This window comes from Chlorocebus sabaeus, chromosome 7 (genome assembly GCF_047675955.1).
Source record: "Chlorocebus sabaeus isolate Y175 chromosome 7, mChlSab1.0.hap1, whole genome shotgun sequence".
In the NCBI taxonomy this organism is placed as follows: Eukaryota; Metazoa; Chordata; class Mammalia; order Primates; family Cercopithecidae; genus Chlorocebus; species Chlorocebus sabaeus.
In genome coordinates, this window is record NC_132910.1 from 91,364,035 (window position 1) to 91,381,240 (window position 17,206).

General features: G+C 44.5%; 1 long non-coding RNA gene across 2 annotated transcripts in view; it reads left to right on the top strand.

The window, feature by feature from the left end:
• Positions 1 to 16,459, top strand: part of LOC119621858 (uncharacterized) — a 43,918-nt gene extending 27,459 nt beyond the window's left edge. For both annotated transcript variants that reach the window (XR_005238446.2, XR_012093455.1), the window contains one exon: positions 15,202 to 16,459. This is a non-coding gene — a long non-coding RNA (uncharacterized lncRNA). The remainder of the gene's footprint in view (positions 1 to 15,201) is intronic.
• Positions 16,460 to 17,206: the final 747 nt, after the last annotated feature.

Consider the following 17,206-nt stretch of genomic DNA (forward strand, 5'->3'; position numbering starts at 1 on the left):
TGTCCAGGCAGCAAAAGCTTAGGGTGAGGGTTCCCAGAAACCAACTTTTAACTTAGCTTTCCCCATTCAGCCATAACTTTTTACCGCTTTGCTAAGTTGGAAACAAGTTAAAGAAGGCCCTTTGGGTCCAAAACACATTAAAAAACAAAACACAGAGACACTTGTAACCAGGGCCTAAACTCAACACTGGCAGGTGTGGCAGCCACCATGGCATCCGAAGCGCCCATCATGCTGAGAGTGGCAGCCTCGGGGATGTCCCAGGCATGTCAGCCCAGGCCACTCACTTGGAATGCCATTTCCCTCCAACTTCCAGTGAATCTCTCCAGTGATGGACAGGAATGTGTGGAGGCAGAATAAGGTGGTGTCACTACCAAGGAAAGATATTGAGGAGGGGGCAGTAACCTGCATAATAATTCTCAGCTTACTTCTCATGGAAGTACCAGATGCCACTGTGGAAATTAAGTGATTCCTGAGCTAAGACATTATTGCTTCAGGGTGTGCCTAAGCATGAAAGTCCCCTGCATGCATGAATGCAATTCTCTATCTAAATACCCAACTCACTGTCAGGAAAAAATGGGCCCTAGTGAGTTTTCGTGGGTGCAAACAATTGTACCCAGCTGACCAACCGACTAAATGCTCCTATTCAAAGACTGGGAGGAAATGAGTACAAATATTGACAGCAGAAAATTTTAGTGGCCTGTGCTCTGTTTCTTAGGCTAGTGGAGACCGTTAAGGATTATTCTCCTCTCTAGGCCCACGTCTGGCCACTATGTTTCAAGTTCTAGGTTCATGGGATTTCAAGGTTAGAAAGGACCAGGTAAACCATGCCACCCAATCCAGCATGAGCTGAAATGTTGATGACACTGTCATGGAGAGGTACAGACCTGGTGATGACATCACATTTGCTTCCCTTTCTGCTGACCTGAAAACAGCTAAAAGTAGCTACTGGTTCATGCCCTGGCTCTCATAACTATTTCTTGTCCAAGGTTTTCTGTGTCCAAAAGGCTGTGATTTGAGGTTTTACACATTGTGTATAAGTGTAGTTATCATAATAAATTTGAAATCAAACCCCATACCAGGAATCGGCTGGTATACAGCTTAGGAAGTAGCCACACACCAGTTAAATAAAGCACAGTCAGGAAGCGTATCTTCTGTCAAGTAACCATGCAATTAATTTCAAAGTAAAAAAAAAAAAAATTGGATTATCTGTGTCGTGGCTTTCTTCATTAGTGCAGATAATTGGGAGACTTTAGTAGTATATTTCCTTCCTTCTTGAAGAAAATGCTTATAATATAATGATGGGGATCCCTCCCCTTCAGGTTTACACTTGGTGGGAGTTTGTAGGAGCTTACCTCTGATATCTTTAGTCTATAGGTAAGGGGTGAAATACCAGAAAAGGAACCATGGTTGCCTGGACCACGGGTTAAAAAAAGTCTCAGAAGGCCCATCAGCACGCCCCACCACTCCATGTGAACGTGACCTCTGCCGTACTTGGTCATGCGGAGGTTGGAGCCACACAGGGGTGTGCTTTCTAGAAGCCAGTTGTTAGGGTTGGGCTGGTCAAGTGAGATCTGACAATGGAGTAACAGAATAAATCCAAGCAGGAAAGCTCCTGGGGGCAAGGGCTGAGAGTCAGAAAGAACAGCAAGGAGAGAGGTGAGACCGCGTTGCCCCGCCTGCTGGCTGGGCTCAACTCAGGAGTTTCTTAAGTAGGGTCACAAGACCACCTGCGTAAAAATCACCTGGCGCTTATAAAACTGCAGGTGCCTGGGTCCCTGCCACAGACCTATTTACTCAAAATCTGTGGGAGCCAGGCCCAGGAATCTGCATTTTTAAAAGTTCCCTGGGTGATTCTTATGAGAATGAAGATTTCAGACTCACTGCTCCAGGCACATTGTTGCAGGGTCAATCTACAAGCCTAGGTGTGAATCATTATCTGGTTGTGACAGGCGCGTCACAGAGGGGTCTTCACAGCCCCCACTGGCATTAATATTCACAAAGATCAAATCCAAAATGGATTTAATGAACATGTTCTTAGTGAGAGATGCTGTTCGGAAACTCCAAACCAACAATGGGCAAAATCTCTGAAGGCAGAAAGCCTGAAAATAAGCCACAGTTATGTTTTCAGAACTGGTAAGGGTGGAGTGGCTGTCTTTTCTAGCTGGATGTGCTGAATAAGAACCATGCAAAACAAATACAGTTCCCCAGGGGCGCTGTGCATGATTTATTTCCAGATTTAATGAATGGCCACGTGCCTGGGTTAGTGGAAAATAACCCACAGACTGACTCATCCCTGAAAAGTGCAATGGAAAAGCCTCTCTCGCTGATGCCATTGAAGGACGCTGACCTGTTTCCACATCCTAATCTCCTGGTAAACCGGGTGACATAGTGGGTGAACGAGGTACGCAGGCTGCCTGCCTTGCCTCTGAGAACACAGTTTCTCGACATCCCCTGAAATGTCTATTGATCTGAGCACGTAGCTGATGTCAACACTGATTGTCTGAAGAGAGGTTACTCAATATCACAAGGTCACGATAAGAAAACAAACCTAATAATTCACTATCCCTGAACACAAAAGACTGGGCATTGTTTTCTTCCATCTTAACAGTATCTTTCTGTGGCTGCTGAGTGACTCTCCTCCTGTCACTGCCCTTGCTGTGGGATTTAGGTCTCACATTCGCTTTTATTTACCTATTTCTCTCCTGGCTTAACTTTTCAGATTCATGTCACAGCGAACACCTGCTTTATATGCTCTGTCCCTGCTGCAGTCTCACCGCATAAAAGGCTGATTTAACTCCTCAACAGAAAGCCCTAATTTCACAAGCCCTGGGACTTCTCTGAATCATATTTTCTGCCCTAAGTTAGGAGCACCATTTCTCCCATGAAATAATGTTTATTGGTGCTTAACTGATTGAATCGGCACCTGCCTCGCAGGTGTACTGTTGGGCTTCATGAATTCGTTGCTGTTTGCAAGGTTCTTGGAGAGACCTGGAGGGAATGTGCCGGAGAGGAGAGCATTCTGGTGACTGTGGGGGGGCGGGCACTGTTGTCAGTATCTGCTGCTGGAGCCCACGCAGCACTTAGAGATGAGTCACACAAAGCACTGCACCTCCCCGGGAAGGGCGGCCACCTCAAGGAGAAGCAGGTAGTTTTTCATAACATAGAGTCAGCTCTATCGTTATCTCTGGCTACTCAAAATTTTAAGGTGGACAAAGTTTGTGTTCAGAGCTACCACTCTCTTCATTTTTTGCATAGTATTTGGTCCTCTGATTCATTCATTCTCTCCTGCCCTCCCACACCCCTCCTTCTCCATCCTCTTTCTCCCTCCTTCCCTTGTGTAGGAAAAACATTTCTTGCTTGCACCCTGCTGTCAAAAAGCATTGGATAAACTGATGTATTAATATATCAAGGAATAAGTGACTAAGAAGGCGAACATTCCTCAATAGTATGTGTATGATCAAAGGAATATTTTATTTTATTTTATTTTATTTTATTTTATTTTATTTTATTTTATTTTATTTTTTGAGACAGAGTCTGCTCTGTTGCCTAGGCTGGAGTGCAGTGGCCTGATCTCGGCTCACTGCAAGCTCCGCCTCCCGGCTTCACACCATTCTCCTGCCTCAGCCTGCTGAGTAGCAGGGACTACAGGCACCCGCCACCATGCCCGGCTAATTTTTTGTGTTTTTAGTAGAAACAGGGTTTCACCGTGTTAGCCAGGATGGTCTTGATCTCCTGACTTCGTGATCCGCCCGCCTCGGCCTCCCAAAGTGCTAGGATTACAGGCGTGAGCCACTGCGCCTCGCCGGAAAATTTTAAATCAAAGGAAAAAAAACAATGTGATGCTGGAAATTCAAACACCAGCACAGAGGTGCAGGAGACAGTGGGGGGAAGGAGGCTCTCCATTGTTCCTGAAATTGCAAGACTCGTTAACTTCATTCTTGCCTTTTCTTTAAGGTTAATAGAAACCCCTGTTTCTTGGATCGCATGTCACAGGTATCAATTTCATTCCACATATTCAGATGTGTCTGAAATATAATTCTTTGTTTCCCTTTCTTTCTTTTTAAGCCTGCATTCCTCTGGGGTTGTAGAAATTCAATTTAAATTAATTTGGCTTCTCTCCCCACCCTCTCCCAGCCCCTTTCCTTGGGGTTGCATTTACATTTGGAGGCTTAGGCAGTGCCAGGTATTGGGAAGGGGACATCTGGTTCCCGGAATCGTTCGCCATCCATGCTGGCCTCCCCGGAGGTGTCCACCTTGCCATCTGGTCTTCAGTTATTGATTCACCAGGTGGCTGCTGAGTCATCCCTGGTTCCTGACCACAGGCTCTTCGCATCCAGCTCTCTCTCTCAGCTACTTCCAGGACTCTCCTGGGCACAGAGGTGTTATCTGTTTCTGCCACACAATTCTGGGCCTCAGAAATCTCCAAGAGACTGTCCAAAAGTCTTCCTCATTTCTTTGCCACCTGTATGAATCATACCAGTACCCCACACTAAGTCGGCACACAAGCATACCATTATTTTGTGGGATCATGTTGCATTCCTAGGCTCCAGCAGGGAACCCAGGAAAGTTCCTTCCTTCTGAAGACAGAACCAACCAAGGTGGGTAAGGAGGGCATCTGTCATTTCTCCCAACCAGTGACTCCTCTTTTCTCTAATTTTTTCCTGTGTTATCTTTCTTTAAGCCAAAAATGTGAAGTGACTGAATAGAGGGATGACCCAAGGGATGGAAGATAAAAGGTGGACAAGAACTGATTTTTAAAAATTTTAATTAATAAATTAATTCATTATTATTATTATTTTCTGAGACAGGGCTTTACTCTGTCACCCAGGCTGGAATGCAGTGGCACAATCATGGTTCACTGCAGCCTTGTCCTCCTGGGCCCAAGCGAGCCTCCCACTTCAGCCTCCTGAGTAGCTGAGACCACAAGTGCACACTGAAATGCCTAGCTAATTTTTTCTGTTTTTTTGTAGAGACAGGATCTCACTATGTTGCCCAGGCTGGTCTCAAGCTCCTAGCCTTGGACAGTCCTCTCACCTCAGCCTCCCAAAGCTCTGGGATTGCAGGCATAAGCCACCATGTCCAGCTTTTTTTTTTAATTTTTATTTTTTGTGGGTACACAGTAGGTGTGTATATTTATGGGTTACATGAGAAATTTTAATGTAGGCATGCAATGCATAATAATCAAGCAATTGATTTTATTTTAAAAATCCAGCAAACTTAAGAACACTGTGCTAGTCATTGTGAGGGATATAAAGTGTGGTAAAGCATAGGCCCTGTCTATGAGAAACATGCACAGAAATGTAGTGCTAAATGCCAACTCAGAAGTCATATGAATTCATAAGGAAAGAAAAATCAGTTCAGAATTACCCTCATACTTTACCATTCTTTTCTTTTTTCAGATTTTTTCTTTTAAAGAATTGGGACTGTTCAGCTGCCCCCTGGGAATTTCTTAAAGTGAGAAGCTAAATAGAACACTGGTCAGAGTCTGTATCAACAAATGTTACTATAGCTCAAATCTGTGATTTAACTGGAAATATCAAAGCTTTCCCATGGAATTTACTTACTTTGAGCAGTACTGGATTCAAATGAATTCTAAGACAACTAAAGCATTTGTATACCCCTCCCCTCTTAGAATGGTAACGTCATTTGCCTTTTTATTATTTATGAGCCTTTATTTCTAATATTAAAAATTTAGAGCAGTAGTCACACAATTTGGGAACTGATGTGGAAGGCAATGGTTGTAGTAGTGAGGGTGGGCAGGGCTGGCTGCTGCTATCATAGTCCAGCATCTCAGTGCCTTAGCACGACAATGCTTATTTTCCACCCACTTCACAGTCTTTTTTTCCCCCATAGTCACCTGGGGTCCACCCTCTGCCTTTAAAGCATGGCTGCCAGGTTCACCCTGGATATGAACACTAAGTCCACTAATGACGGTAAGAGAGTGTGCAAAATTGCATCACAGTCTTATAGGCCCAGCTTTGAGGTAATACACATTGTTCCTTCTCATTTTCAGTGGCCAGAACTCAGTCATATGGCTCTTCTAATTGAAGGGAGCTAGGAAATCTCATTGGCTGTGGGTCCTGGAGACAAAGGCCGCAGGTTTGATGAGCACATGGCATCATCTCCGCTTTATTTGTGAGCAAAATTCTCTAACTGCATAAGGCTTCCAGTGATTAAAGCTTTGCTAGCAAAGAACCAGATTTGTTTCATATCATAAAGACTGCTGGAGAGTCAGGGAGACATGGCCCTTCCCTCTGGCCTCCCTCACTTCCTCGCTCCCCTTCCTGATCTCAGTCTGCCCTCCTCAGGAGGATGGATCAGCAAGCCTAGAGCCTGCCTCTGCACACGCATGGCAGCTTTACAGGGTTCTTAGGAAAGCTGAGGCAATAGCAGTCACAGCCGGGCTTCTCCCCCAGGTACTCTCCAGTGCCCGACCTGTGCTGATGACAGCACATGAGTCATCAGCACTAAAGAATGCCAGCTGCATCACTGGAAATCGGCAGATTCTCAGAACAGCACTGGAGAGAAAGCCGGGTGGCTCTGCTGGGCATGTGGGGTGAAGAAGGAACTAAAACCTTCCGAGCATGTGGACAGAGGGCTGTCTGTGCCAGGAAAGTGTTTTGGTCTCTCTTGCATTGTTCAAGCCAAGCCCAGGCCCAGGAAAGCACTCACTTTGTTGATTGAAAGGGAATCCTTCTGAGACAGAAAATGTCAACAGTGCTGGTGGGAATTCTGCATCTGTTCTTTCATGTCTAAGTGGTTTTAAGGAAATGGATTAACCTGGTGGTTTCAGATGAAATATTATTTCCTGCCTTCAAGTACAACATGTGTATATGCAAGGCAGCCTTCTTCTGGAATGAGTCTCAGGACAGAGGGCTGGAACCTCCTCAGCGGCAGTGACATTGATATCCATGAATCAAGTGTGAGGAGCTGGTTGGTTTAGGCAGCCATCTTCTTACATAACATGCCTCAGAAAATGGGAGCCCAAGGAAGGGACCTTTGCCTCAACGAGCCAAACTTATAAAAAAGGAGCGAAGGTCATCAGCTCATGGTCCTGGGAGAAAGGCAGTGTTCACCCAAGAATGGGAGTGGTGGATGGAGAGTGACGGAAAGCTAACCTAGGATTTCAGATGGAGGCATGGTTGAAATCCTAGGAGGGAAGGATGAGAATCTGAGGCGGAATGTACAAGTGAAGGAACTCTGTTGTGCTTTCAGTTTTACTTCTAGTAAGTTCTAAACCAGTAAGGTGTCAGATTTTCCATTCCAGGGTCTTTCAGCAAAAAAACATGATCTGTCTTCAGTTGATCTCTGTGGAGTTAGGGGGAATGGGGTATATGAAATTTGAAAGTCTCTTCCCTCTGACACTTATATTCGTAAGCTGTACAAATATTAATTCCAACACACTCTTCACTGCTACATATAATTTCACAACCCTTTTATTCACCATAGAGGGTCAGGCTCTTAATTGCAGTATTCACCCCAGAGATGGCAGTGGTACCAGATGCTGGCTCCAGAGATTCATGCTGAAGTGTCTTCCAGAACACTGTAACCAACATTTCTGCTGGAGTCAGGTCAGAGTCCTGGAAACTTTCTTCTGGTAGGATTCTTGATCAGTCTTGCCTGGCTTAGAAAATCAGACAAGAGTCTGGGTCTCAGCTATGAAGTTACAAACAGTTACAGTTGAACATGCACATACTCAAAGTTTACATTTTCCACACACTGTTTCCCTGCCGTGGAATTATACAATCACTTTTTCTGAGGATTTATGTTTCTTTTTTAAAACGATGATTCTTATTATTGTTTGTTTGTTTGTCTTTTGGAGACAAGTTCTTGCTCTGTCGCCCCGGCTGGAGTACAGTGGTGCAATCTCGGCTCATTGCAGCCTTGTCCTCCCAGGCTCCGGCGATCCTCCCATCTTAGCCTCCCAAAAGTAGCTGGGACCACAGGTGCATGCCACCACATCCGACTAATTTTTATATTTTTTGCAGAGACAGGGTTTCGCCATGTTACCCAGGCTGGTCTCAAACTCCTGGGCTCAAGTGATTGGCCTTCCTGGGCCTCCCAAAGTGCTGGGATTACAGGCCTGAGCCCCAGCGCCCAGCCAGGATTTATATTTCTAAAAAGAAGCCTAATTGCCAAAAGCACAAGAAACATGCGTTTGATTTCTCACGTAATGATTTGAGTCAGCTTTCTTTTTTTTCAGATTATAAAACTGTGAGATAAGGTCGTTGCATCTCCTGCCCACAGAAAGTCAAAGGGGTCTTTGTCTTTTCATTCTTCCTACCCTCAACAATGATTTATTGTCGAAGACCTACTGCAGACCCAGGGATAAATTATACAAAGAAGGAGAGCCTTGTTGCCGAAAAGTATTAAAGATATAGTGATTTGAGATTCTTACCTTCAAAGAAGAGTTGAAGGAACCGAAGAAATTATCTGGAATTATGGATTTGATTTTTGGATGAACACTGAACTATTGTAAGACGTGGTAGAGTTAGTTGACAATCTGAGGCTTTCGTTCTCCCATTCATACATGGAACTTTAGGTAAAATGTACTAGAAATAAGCCAGATACTATTTCTAGTCCTGAAGTCATCCTGAATGGTGTCTTCAGAATGGATGTCATTCTCAATGATAATCAGGTGATTTGCTAAGATTAGAAGAGGAAACAAATCAGCTAAGCAAGGCTTATGTCATTCACAAGACACCAAAGTGAATATCAAGAACATTATCAAGGCAGGTGTTCCTATCTACGTATAGTGTTGTAAACCAGTAACAAAAGTAGACTGTATACAGAGTTACCCAGTTGAATATTTAAATGTATCCTTATTTGACTGTGCAATCACACAGCCAAATATATTCAAGGGCGGTTTATTTTATAAGAAAAAAAAAGTAAATGAAATGCTCAATGATGACATTAGCTCAATTTTATGTTTGAAAATTTACTTGCACCCAAGTGAGAAAATACAAAATTAAAGTTCTGACTGCAACAACAGTGGAACCTACTAACAAGGAGAGGCTGTGCCGCACATGCTGGGACTACATGGGGTGTGGGTCCTGAAACCTAGACCAGAGAATTGGCTGCAAATTTATTATTGCCCTTCACCTAGAGCTTAAAAACCAAAAAGCTTTCTCTAGGAGTTATGCAAACAGCCTTTATCTTGAGAGTTACACCCAGCAGTGCATCTTGGATGGCACCAACTGAAGGGTTTACAGAAAAAAAAGGTACTATTTGTTGAGTGTCCTGGTACTGGCTAGACTCATGTATGAATGTTACCTATGAATAATTTTATCTTTCTTTATCTCCTACCTCTGGCCTACCAAGACAACCCCATCAATTCAAAAAGATGAGACGATGCCTATGCGAGAATGGGAAAGTGGGACCTCAGGCCCTGTGGCCCTGCTGCCAACCTTGCTTGGTTATTGGAGCCCAGGGGTGACTAGAGAAGCCCCTGACCATGGTGACACTCAATACTTTTCAATGCCCATGGCTAGGATCCTGATCTATCTCTTTCCTTTATAGCTATCTAGAGCCTTGGGAATGCCTGGCATAGATTTTCCACATCCAAATCAGCCTAGAAAAACCCAGGTTCCTCTGTCCTTTCTATAGAAAGTTCTGAGTTCTTCAGTTCAGCTGGAGCTATGGGAACAATACTGGGAACTCTTACTTCCTTTGGGAAACGCCTGTGCAAATCCAGGTATAGGAAAATGGAACTCCGTATAGTGGAACAGAGTTTGAGGGCTGTTCAGTTAGAATTGCCCTGATGTGGCTTAGTCCCTTCCCACTATTTTCTGTTGTGCACTGTAGGGATATAGGTGATAAAGAAAACAAGCATTGCCGGTGCCACCTCTGTTACCTACATACGATTTACTCATTTAATCATTTATTCAACAAATTCTAATGGAAAGTCTATTATTGTGCTGTGCTAGCCTCTTTGGGACATTCAAAGATGGTTAAGACATGCTCTATACCCTAAAGTGAGCCATTGTATCATTTGAGAGATGACACACATACAACTATCCATCACATCAGCTAGATGTGAAGAGTGGTGCTTAGGGAGAAACCTAAGCACCATGGGTTTCAGATTCGAGGGGAGGCTTCAGAAAGAGAGTGATAGTTGAGCTAAGCCTGGAAAGGGAAGCAGATGACGCTGGGCACGGATAGCTACAAGACACTGGTGACAAGATGACAGTAGATCAAGAGCAAAAGCAGGTTTTTGTTGTTGTTGTTGTTGTTGTTGTTTTGTTCTGCAGGTAGTGGGAGGGTGAGGTAGCAGGTAGGAGGTGGGGGAGAGATATGGAGATAATGCCACTGATTCTGGACACGTTGATTTTGAAATTGTAGTTAGGTATCCTGGTAGGACTTTCCTGCAGGCCAAAAAAACAAAACAAAACCACAAAAATAGAAGACAGCAGAGTCTTGAGACATTTTAAACTTGGGATCATACATCTGTACAAAGAGGCCTGTTGTGATATTGGATGTTGCCTAGGAACTGGGGCTAAGCACTACAGTGAAGCAATTAACACTCTAAGCAACAGATACTAATGTCTTCATTACTTGCAGGCAGCCCATATTCCAGTACACAGGGAGAAACTCAGCCTGTTCTCTGCAGAGCTGCTGGGAAAGCTCAGAACTTTGGGGAAACTCTTAGCTAGATTAGAGCAGGAAGGCTGGTCTTTGGGAAGGGGATAATATTTGGGGCATTCTGGCGCAGTGTTCCCCATGACTAGAAACTGATTTGTCCCTTTAAACAAGCAAACCATCGAACCAACAAACCTAACCTGCCCTTTCTTCCTGATCCAGAACCGTTTTGAGGTTGACATAAGTACCCCTTTTCTCCTTTTGCTATCTGGTGGACTCCATCTTCTCAGAATGATGTAGACACGTGTTCTAACCCTTCTGTGATTTGTCCACTGCTGTGCTATTATAAGCATTATTGATCACACCATCCATTAGGGCACCATACACCATAAATAATTTATCTCTTCAGGCATGAGCTCGTCTCTGCCACAGATGCCATCAGCAAGAATCCCCTTCAGGAGGTTTGTTCTGAAGGAAAAACAACCGCATTGCAGATATAGTTTGAGCACACAAGGCCCAGGAAGAAATGAAAATAATGACTGAGCAAACCCTGTGCCTGGAGACTGCATTCTACTGGGGATGTTCTGTCAGAGGCAGAACAGGTCTGAGGGTTTTCAGACCAGCATTCCTCCTACAGAAAGCATGCTGTCTTGACAAATAGGTATATGCCTAGTCTTTCTAGCTGAGGAAGTTTGTTTCGGCAGCATGTCAATATTTGTTGAACATACTAGAGCAGTTCTAGATGTTATAATTGATGGGAACTGGAGGGACAGAGGAAGGGCAGGAACAGACAGCCAAAGAAATAGCAGACATTGTCTTATATCTGTATGGACCTTAAAATTCTATTGGCCAAACAGGAAAGCACATATAATCAAAACTGCAAGATCTCTGGCAAGAACAAACACATGAACAAAAGAAGGCAGGAGGATTTAAGCTCAGATTGCGCCTATAACTTGCTAACAGACTGTATAACAATAACAGTGCTCAGATTTTAGGCTTTAAGTTGGTTTGTCAAGGAGGAAGAGCCATATAGCTATATAGACAGAGAGGAAGGTAGGAGAGAGGTGGTCATAGGGGAGGACGATGAGTATGCAAAAGGCTGCAATTGGAAGCTCACGAATCACGGATGCCAGCAAACAGATTTCAGCTGGGGCAGAGGTTCCATGATGTAAAGCCAGAGAGTAACAAGTCAGCATTGTGGAAGGGAGCTGTTTTTTATGGCCTTCCCACACAACACTAGAGTCAGGGGAACCTTTCATAGGTAGAGAAGACCTGGGGAAAAATTCACCTTTTCTTCCTTTTTAAATCCTTCTTTCATGAGCTTCCTGGGACTTCCCTTCTACTGTAGGTTCTTGCAGAGAAAAAACAAACATTAAGCTCACTTATAATACATTTATATGCTAACAGTATTAGTCTGTACTCATGCTGCTAATAAAGACATACCTAAGACTGGGTAGTTTATAAAGGAAAAAGGTTTAATTGACTCACAGTTCCACATGGCTGGGGAGGCCTCACAATGATGGTGGAAGGCGAATGGGGAGCATAGTCACGACTTTCATGGTGGCAGGCAAGAGAGCTTGTGCAGGGGAACTCCCCTTTATAAAACCATCAGATCTCGTGAGATGTGTTCAGTGTCATGAGAACAGCACAGGAAAGACCCACCCCTTGATTCAATTACCTCTCATCAGGTCCCTCCCACAACAAGTGGGAATTAGGGGAGCTACAATTCAAGATGAGATTTGGGTGGGGATACAGTAAAACCATATCAGTACCCCTCTGAGTAAGTTAGGATGGAGACAAGAAAACAGCCCAAGTCAGGTAGTTCAATAAAGAAAATGAATAGGGAAACTAGCTACAAATGGGTTGTGAGAGCTGAAAAGCAAACAGGAGATGTAGAGGCAAAGATTAGCAATGGCAAGAACTAGAGGCATCAAGGAGATGCACCTTGACCAGTCGGACAACACTGGAGGCCTTGTGTGACCACAGGGGAAATGTGGACACTGCCAGAGACCCCCAGACAGAAAGAGGGGTGGAAATACTACCGCTTCTTTCTTTCCCCTGTCCTCTAATTCCTGCCAGGACTTCCCTTTGGCCTAACTCAACTGGAAGCCAGCTGGTCAGGACCCCTAGGAAGTGTGTTTGTAGGTATGAGCAGGAGAAGGTGGGGAATGATTGACATTCCCTTGCATAGTGTTTGTTGATGATTCTCAAAGAGAAGCAATGTTTGTCTCCAGTAACTAGATTTATAATGGTAGAATTAGGCATGAAGTGAGGCAATATTTGGGAGCGAGTTCTTCTTAGTGACTGCTGTGGTCTGAATGTTTGTGTCCTCCCAAATACATATGTTGAAACCTAGTCCCCAACATGGTGCAATTAAGAGATGGGGCCTTGGGAGGTGATTAATGGGGTCTGTGCTCTTACACAAGAGGCCCAGGAGATGTTGCTCATCTTTTCCACCAAACGAGGATGCAGCAAGAAGGGGCCATCTATGAAGCAGAGAGCAAGCCCTCACTAGACACCAAATCTGCTGGTGCCTTGATCTTGGACTTCCCAGCTTCCAGAATAGTTGCTTATACGTTTCTGTTGCCTATAATTACCCAGTCTAAGGTATTTTATTACAGCAGCCTAGTACAGTAACTCTGCAATTAACACTACTCAGTCCTCTGCTGATCTTCTGGTAGAGCATACTCTGCTAAAATCAGTGTGGTTCTGTAGGTAGGGAGTTGCCCAGATCTTCTCTGAGCAGTCTGAGGTTCCTTCCACCATGATTGCCTAAAGTTTAGCTCAGTGAAGAATCAGCAATCACTTGTCTTGACCCAAGAATACAAGAGCTAGGGGCTCAGTTAAAGCTCAGGAGGTGCTAATCAAAGTCTATGGTTTCTGCTTCTCTAACTCAGTCCTAGAGATGAAGGCTTATGGTCTAGAAAAGTCTACAGCCTCCCTTTCCTTACAAAGATCCTCTACTGTTGTTTATGAGCCCCTCTTGTTCCTCAGGGATCTTGCACATCCCAGAAGAACAATCTTGGCCTGTCTGAGTCTCTTAGGTTTGATCTAAGTAACAGATTCAACCACATATGAGTTCTATCAAGGCCGGATGGACACTCATGGATACTGGGTCTCTCACAGAAATCCTGTCTCCAAGGAGATGCTGTTTCATAACCTTTGGGGGTTGTATGCCTTTACATTAAATATTTCAAAAGTATTTCAAATGGTGGTCATGACAAGAGATGATAAAAAGAGGACAGGGAGATTCTATTTTATTTTATCCCAAGAAGCTAATGTTGATGTATATTGCATTGATTTAATATAGTTCACTTAATATGATTGATCAACCACAGGAAGATGGCCTTTATGAAGACATGGTTCTTACCCTTATGCCAATTTAGTCAGGGCTAAGAAGAGGGTGTCAGGTATGTGCTGGTGGTAGAGGCTGTGATAAGTTCAGGACTGTGCAGGCAGATCATTGCTTTCAGAGAGTGGGATATGATGACTGTGCTATTCATCTGTTTAGTGCTATTGCTGCAATTTGCTGGTTCTTAAACAGAGCTTTACAAAATAGGCTTGTTGTTAGGCCAGGCTGCTAATTGTGCTAGTAATTAAAAATTGGCAGTGCTGAGATTGGCCCATATTCCCTACCTCAAAACCTTCCAAGTCAGCGTTTGCCTTTCACAATGAGAAAAACACCTGCTATGTTTCCTCCACTCATTTTCTAGGACCTTCAAATGCTACTCAGTTGATGCTTTCACAGAGCCTGGAAGGATTTCTGGTGTTTCATTCAGAAAGACTGTATGTACACTGGAGAAAGCAGGACTATATATAGCCAGGGCCGAGCAGAGGGTGACCTCCGTGAATGCTCCAAGGAGCCAAGGGCATGACTGTGCTCATGGCCTCAGATCACCCTCCTGCCAAGATTCTTTGATGACACCAAGTTTTGCTAAGATTTTCTGGCTCTGGGAGCCCGTGTGTCGATTCTTGGAGGTTGAGAGCCACGTGGCAGCCTGCAGCTTGCCGGCTTGTCTGTGCATGCACACTCACGCACTCACATCCACTCAGAGTTGATGTGTCATCCTCCTATATTTATCCAGTTGCTGTTTCAGTGGCTCTGAGAAGTGTCTGGAGAAAAGCAAAGCTGCCTCCTCCTGCTATGCAAGCTGTCTGAGCTCCAGAGACGGGCTCTACTGTCTCGTTCTGTGTGTGTAGAGAAGGGGCATGCAGAGCATGGTTCCCAGAGTGCCTGGGTCACTGATGAGATGCCCTCTTTTCTCCCCCAGCCAGTCTAGAACTTACAGTTCAGGAGCAGGAAGCTTTGGCACTCTAGCCACAGCCCCAGTGTTTTTGCTTACGCCCAGTTAGGTCTAATCGGGAGGGCCATGATGTGAGTAGAATAAACATCTGGGTGCGGAGTTGGAGATGGCCAGGGCTCTGGGGTAAGAGAAAGTGGGAGCAATAGCTGCCGTAAGGAACAAGTATCTGGAAAGGTATCATTGAGCATAAGAGCTGAAAGGGATCATTGATACCATCTTCCCAAGACAGCTGCTTTACAGGTGAAGAAACTGAGGCCAAGTAGGTGAAGGGTCACGCAGCACCAGTGCTGATCCTGAAGTGTTGCACTTTTAATTCCAGAGCAGTGACTTTCCATGACCCTGTGCCCAGCAAGTGGAGCCTCACCTCACAACTGGCCATTGTCCGGCAAACATCCTGCAGAATGGAAGACCCAAAGACAACGTGCTGAAGACCAACCATGAGTCTCTGTCAGGGGAGCCACTGACAGGTGACAGGAAGTGTGCTGGAGAAGTGACTGCACTCAGGTCTCTGGCTTCTGCTGGGTCCCCTTCCAGCATAGCCTTGCCACCACTCTGTTGCTGAGGCATTGTCACATCCTGCACTCTGGCCACCTCCCAGGCACATCCTTTTACAGTCACCACTTTGTACTTTGTGGACAAGCACAGTACCCACAGAATGACTCACTCTAGAAAGATTCAAATAGATATATCCAAATAAATCTGGGCTTCTTTGCCATTCCTTAAAGCCTATTACCTCGTGATAACATATGCAAGAGAAAAACAAATACCATTCCAAATTCTTGAAGAATGATTAATATTTTGAAGCTTTCCTTGAACAGGAGTAAAAGAGAGTTACTCAGAAGTGCCTATCCAAACTTGCAACAAATCCACTTTTCCATTCCTGTCTCCACCAAACCCCACAGCTCATGGCAGCTACTGAAATTTCTCTTCTCTCTTTCAAAATCTCCAGCCTAAGGTGCCTCTCTTGACACTCCCTCTTTCCCTCGCTCTTGCTATCCTTGCCGAGTTCTAGATGTTTTCATTGCCTCCTTAGGAGGCTCCATGCCCTTTCCCATGTAGATCAAGTAAACCTCTCTTTACTTTCTCCCCATACTTTATCTTTTCTACCCATTTCTCTGACCAGCACACCAAAGGCGTCCAAAGGCATAGGAATTGGGCCACTGAAACAATAATCTTCCCTAAAATATGGTGAAGGGGATGATTGTAAATTCTTATGCTTTGTATTTAAAACAAATCTTCGTCACATAAAAATCCAAATCTGATTGATCTTCAACCAGTTGTACTTGGTTGGGTTGCTCCATTATTGAATTCCTACAGTGCTGGAAGTGATACAATATTAATTAAGGACTCTTTAAAGATGATGCTTCCTTATTTCAAATAGGCTTCCGCTGCCTATCAGCCAGGGGAAGTACCAGCTTCTCCCCTGGAGAACACTCTTCTTAGGATGTTATGGGTGCATTACCAGCTGCCTGTTGCCAGTGGGATTGGTGTCTCCTTTTTCACGAGGTTCCGGTCAAATCTTAAACAAATTCTGAAGAACAATAAACCCTTCAGGAACTTTCACTCTATGTGCAGTGTGTCTGTAAAGCAGGAACCAGTAGGCATAGAGCATTTGACATAATTTCTTGCATTGTAGGGAACCTTCTTTCTCCCTCTTGCGTTCCTGCTTTGGACCATATGATAGGAGTTTTCATTCTTTTGAAAGCATTGGGAAAAGTAGCTTCAGCCCCTCTCAGCCCTGTTCACTTTTCCCTGAGGGACTAGTCATGATTTAGTTGTCTGGTGAAGTGGGGAGTTTCTCCAGGCTCATGGGAAACTCTGCTCTTCCTGTCCCTTCTTCTTCAGATCTCCCCCCGAGGGTGGGTGTGTTTTGCTCGCCTTCTGTCTTGTGGGTGGCAGTCATGATGGGGCTAGGACCCAGCTCTGCTTCCAGGGCCAGGTCTCAAATCCTAGCTCTCACTTTGCTCCAATGTAGGGACATAGCAGACGCAGATGATGCAGCTGTTTTGCTCTGTGTGTGTGCTCTGTAGAGCCAACCCTTCCTTGGGTGAGATGTACCAAGTTTTAGACCTAGGGAAAAACATTAGAGAGTCTGCCTGTGCCACAGTTAACTCCTACTCTTCAATTCAACTTGTCCTTAATAAAACAGGTTTTTAGCCAGGCATGGTAGTGCACACCTGTAGTCCTAACTACTAACTACTTGGGAGGTTGAAGTGGGAGGATCACTTGAACCCAGGAGCTCAAGGCTGCAGTGAGCTATGATTGTGCTACTGTACTCTAGCCTGGGCAACAGAGTGAGACCCCTATCTCTTAAAAAAAAAAAT